General features: G+C 41.1%; 3 non-coding genes across 3 annotated transcripts; 1 reads left to right on the forward strand and 2 right to left on the reverse strand.

The window, feature by feature from the left end:
- Positions 1-2,856: 2,856 nt before the first annotated feature.
- On the reverse strand, positions 2,857-2,942 carry trnay-gua (transfer RNA tyrosine (anticodon GUA)). The gene is given in 2 exon segments: positions 2,857-2,892; positions 2,906-2,942. It is a non-coding gene; the product is annotated as a tRNA-Tyr (tRNA).
- Positions 2,943-3,242: 300 nt separating this feature from the next.
- On the reverse strand, positions 3,243-3,315 carry trnaa-agc (transfer RNA alanine (anticodon AGC)). Its single transcript has one exon. It is a non-coding gene; the product is annotated as a tRNA-Ala (tRNA).
- Positions 3,316-3,508: 193 nt separating this feature from the next.
- On the forward strand, positions 3,509-3,581 carry trnar-acg (transfer RNA arginine (anticodon ACG)). The gene has a single exon. It is a non-coding gene; the product is annotated as a tRNA-Arg (tRNA).
- Positions 3,582-5,415: the final 1,834 nt, after the last annotated feature.

Genomic DNA, 5,415 nt, shown 5'->3' on the forward strand with positions numbered 1-5,415 from the left:
ATTAAGGAGAAATTGCCATTACACTCGGTGCCCCCTGCTTCTGCATGTATGGTCCTGAACACTGTCTGAAAGCAACCACTAGGTGTCGCTCCTGGGCCCTAGGAGCGAGCACAGCGAAACTCAAACCAGGAAGCAATGAGATCCGCTGCAACCCTATAGCGTTTACCTTTTCCAAACAGTGCAGAAAACAAAAAGGCATTGCAAAAAGACAGCAAGCTAAAAAGACTTTCACAAAGCACAAAGCGCACGTATAAGCACATAGAAAGTGTGTCATTTTCAGGACACTGTATTTTAAAGATAATTTTGTAAAAATCCAAATAACTGTACAGATCTTTATTGTAAAGGGTTTAAACAATGTTTTCCATGCTTGTTCAATGAACCATAAACAATTAATGAACACGCACCTGTGGAACAGTCATTAACAGCTTACAGACGGTAGGCAATTAAGGTCACAGTTATAAAAACTTCAGACACTAAAGAGACCTTTCTACTGACTCTGAAAAACACCAAAAGAAAGATGCCCAGGGTCCCTGCTCATCTGCGTGAATGTGCCTTAGGCATGCTGCAAGGAGGCATGAGGACTGCAGATGTGGCCAGGGCAATAAATTGCAATATCCGTACTGTGAGACGCCTAAGACAGCACTAAGGGAGACAGGGAGGACAGCTAATCGTCCTCGCAGTGGCAGACCACCTGTAACAGCACCTGCACAGGATCGGTACATCCGAATATCACACCAGCGGGACAGCTACAGGATGGCAACAACAACTGCCCGAGTTACACACCAGGAACGCACAATCCCTCCATCAGTGCTCAGACTGTCTGAGAGAGGCTGAGAGAGGCTGGACTGAGGGCTTGTAGGCCTGTTGTAAGGCAGGTCCTTACCAGACATCACCGGCAACAACGTCGCCTACGGGCACAAACCCACCTTCACTGGACGTGATTTCCTGCAAGACAGGAATGTCAGTGTTCTGCCATGGCCAGCGAAGAGCCCGGATCTCAATCCCATTGAGCACGTCTGGGACCTGTTGGATCGGAGGGTGAGGGCTAGGGCCATTCCCCCCAGAAATGTCTGGGAACTTGCAAGTGCCTTGGAGGAAGAGTGGGGTAACATCTCACAGCAAGAACTGGCAAATCGGGTACAGTCCATGAGGAGAAGATGCACTGCAGTACTTAATGCAGCTGGTGGCCACACCAGATGTTACTTTTGATTTTGACCCCCCACCCCTTTGTTCAGGGACATATTATTCCACATGTCTGTGAAACTTGTTCAGTTTATATGTTCATACAAATATTTACACATGTTATGTTTGCTGAAAATAAAAGCAGTTGAAAGTGAGAGGATGTTTATTTTTTGCTGAGTGTATATATATATACATATATAGTGAATTATTGTAAAAATAATATACAACTTAAAACCCATCTGATTGTAAAAATAACATTCAATTGATAAAACCCATCCAATTGTTGCCTGTCCTGATTAACGACCTCAAAACTACTAGCTATCCATTTACCAACATCAACGCAATTCTAAGAAAGAAACACACCCGGACCCGTTCCTCACAGCTGCTAACCGAGTTAGCCAGATAACTTTTAGGATAATTTGACAGAAGTGCTGTTGGAGTTGTAGCAGTACAGAAAGATAACCTTTACTATTTGACTCTATGCAGTTATATCATTGTGCCATCTGCTGGGTTTCTGAGGCATGCATTTTTATTCATTTATTGCGGGATGATCATCTCACAGCCTCATATTAGGCCCATGGTGCCCTATGACATTTATTGTTCATTTTATCACAAGTTGTCTTTTCCTTATTGGCTCTATTTGCATATTATCAATGTGTTATGATTTATGTTAAAACAGCATCATGCCTTTTGGGTATGCATTGTATTATGATGATGATGATGATGATGATTAACAACAGATACTGCTATTATACTACAGCTACAAACCTAGTTACTTTCTTACATAGTTTCTGATATATACAACTTCCTAACCTAACCTAACTTCCTAACCTAAATTATACTGCTACAACTACTACTACGATGACAAACTATCACTGATATTAACACGCATACTACAATAAAAGTAATACATTTAAGGTAGAAATGGCACATGGTGTGGTATACGTGGCACTAGTTCGCAGTGAAGTTCGCCTCCCAGGCAAGAACAATATGAATTTGCTGTGTAGTTACATAATGTCTGTATGAAAGAGTATCCTGTTTGTCTTTGAATTATTTGAACCATTCCTAAAGACCACATCACTGCTTTTCTAATGCCATACTTTCATCTCTGCTATATGGAGAAGAGTCAGTGCCAACATGAATATAATGTAATGTATATTATTTGAGAAACGATGCGAAAATGTGGATTTAAAATTTTTAATAATATTACCACACCGTTTCTGTAGGACCAGTTACCATTTGTGTCGTTCACACAACGGTGTCACACTGTTGCATTGGCCTCAAACAACGTACAACTTTACTGCAATCGTTGTTATAACACCTTGTGTTAGCTGGCTAAATAGCCTTCTTGTCCTGATATGTATTCCTGTATTGCACAGACGAACATATTTCCAGTAGGACGTCCCCTGCCAAAATACATGTTGAAATGAATGTATAAGTTAACTATCCATCCCAACTATAAAACACAAATGACTAAAAGAATCCTAGGAGATGCGTTCATTCATCTTTCTCTATGGCCACTTTGAAGATTGTACCTGCCATTGTTGACTGGACATTTGTCATGCTGAAAGGCGTTCATTTTCGTTTTATCCTCTTGCTCATCATCATCGGAAACGCTCCGTTTCAGAAGACTGTTATAAAGTCAATCATGAAGGATGTTAATAAAAACGCTTCTCCTTCGAGCCGGATTCGAACCAGCGACCTAAGGATGCCTGACGAGCCTCTACAGTCCTCCGCTCTACCAACTGAGCTATCGAAGGGACGCCCGGCCTGTGACGCGGCTCTGCACTCCACACACTACCGGCAGTGTCCCGCTGCTGCTCACTGGGACCAGATATACAGTGTACACTTATGGCCACTCTGATGAGCGTCTGACATTATCTACTGACAATGGTCACATTTCCACGTCCTTCACTGAGTATGTAGGCTATTCAATGGATAAAATACGGCCACAGTCCACAATGGGATGGAGAAAGACACACAACAAGGTAGCACTTCAGCATTAGCAGGCCTGTACATGTACTCCTAGTGAAACACACCCGAGTGAGGCTAAAAGAGCCTGGAGAATGCGGGCATCGATCCCGCTACCTCTCGCATGCTAAGCGAGCGCTCTACCATCTGAGCTAATTCCCCTGCGCTGAGCACAGCACTGCGCACCTAGCGCCACAACACATGTGCACGGACATACACTGCGCATGTGAACAGCACTGTGCTGAAACTGCACATCTATGTCTCAGTTCTAAGCATGACATTTACAACATTCAAGTTTTACAATAAATGATGCTTTCTGCCAATGTGTTGCACACAGGCGAGCAGGCCGTGGCGAGGGCCAGTGGCGCAATGGATAACGCGTCTGACTACGGATCAGAAGACTGTAGGTTCGACTCCTACCTGGCTCGGTCTTTTTCTTGATTGGTTTTCCTGATGCAGCGCTTATTTCTTAGATCAACACTAAACAAATGCCGCTTTCGAACTTATAATTGAATACTTTAGTTTCGTACTTTGCAAGATGAAATCCCCTGGAGCTGGAGGACATCGAGCACGCTGCGTGTCATCATTTCAGCTGAACAGAGAATCTTCTTTCAGGACAATATGCCACCCTTGAGTTGCCTTGCACGACAACATCGATTCATTTTTCATCTCCGTTCAAAACACATTTTCACTTGTCTGTCTCCAGTTAGAACACAAAGTAAACGGATCTGTCAAAGGGCTGCCAGTCCGGCCGAGGTGTGCTCATATTGTTCTGATCCACTAAATCTAAATGCAACAAAAGAGACAAAGACATGTCCAGTGTATCATACTAGCCAAGACAATATCTACAACGTTGCTTTTTGCAGTTGAAGTAGGCACAGTAGAATCACAGACATTTTAATAATTAAATGCAAACGCTACTACAGAGCAAATCACACACATTCAAATTAAAATAATCAACTGTAGAAACCCTTGTTTCCAGTGGGCCTGCGGAACCTCAGCAGGTTACCTGCACACACAAAGTGCCTCTATACTTGCATATTTAAAGAGCAATACAATCAAATCTGAATACAATACGCATTCAAAAATCACCTTTGTGTGAGTGTGTCTATCTATATCGATTAAAAGGCTTACCTTTTCAATCTTCACTGGAGATACCATAGTATGGAGCGCCGTTTGTGCCAAAAGTGTTCGTCCGTCAATTTGGTAGTTCATTGAAAATCCACGAATTGGGTTAGGTGCAGATGGTCTTAATCAAATGTATACAACTGTAAAAGAGCTCTTTCCAAAATGTAAAGTACAGTAAATGTAAACACTTTACTCCATCAGAGTAGAAATCTCAGCAAATTCAATGTTGACCAGATAGACATTCATTGTGAACCACACTGCTCACAAGATTACACAGTTGTACTCTGAGAAAAGCTCGTCTCGCATTCTTGCTCTGGATGCTCGCATTTAAGCAATAGTAATAGCAATAGCAAGAATGCTTGCATATGTTGTAGCAAAATCAAAAATCAAAATAGCTAATCAAATATTGGCTACATTCTATAGGCACATTTCTATAGGTTATAGGCACATTTTCACACTATTCCAAATTAAACCTTCTGGTTAATATACATGAATGTGTTAAGCTTAGCTCATGTGCCGGATTCACTTTACACATACAGTATTATGTGAACTGTAATGTTTTAATCTTCAGTTAATAAAAATATGATGTTCTTCAGTAATGTTAAATCAGTCCTCATATTTCTGTGTTAACATTGGCCATCTGGGTTTATAGTTTGCAAAAACTATTTTCTATATTTACATTATTTATTGTTTCTCTTAACTGAGCAACGCACCGTGCATGGTAATTGCTTTAAGAAACACTTGGGCTTTTTTTGGTTTATAACCTATATAACTAGCTATCTGTCATACAATATATAATTCAAACTCATTACCGTTACCATTAATAACCATTAATGTGAGTTAAGCTGTGTTTGCACAGTGTTTATTTCTGATGTCAGAAGTGGTTTGGCACAAAGGCTGGCATGTTTGCATTCTATATTAACAAGTAGGTCTGGTTTGGGATATGAGATTAGCCAACAGGAGCTCTATACAGTGTACTTATACTTAGATCATTTTACTTCCCTGAAAAGTATTTACAGTGAGGGCCAGTATGCTTTTCAAAACTCAACTCATCAAAATGAAATTTTAATCATAACGTCACATAGTTTTGTTTGTCCTATCAAACTAGCCTTGCCCACAGCTAACTTCAACTGC

The sequence above is a fragment of the Amia ocellicauda genome, chromosome 2 (assembly GCF_036373705.1).
Source record: "Amia ocellicauda isolate fAmiCal2 chromosome 2, fAmiCal2.hap1, whole genome shotgun sequence".
Lineage (NCBI taxonomy): Eukaryota > Metazoa > Chordata > Actinopteri > Amiiformes > Amiidae > Amia > Amia ocellicauda.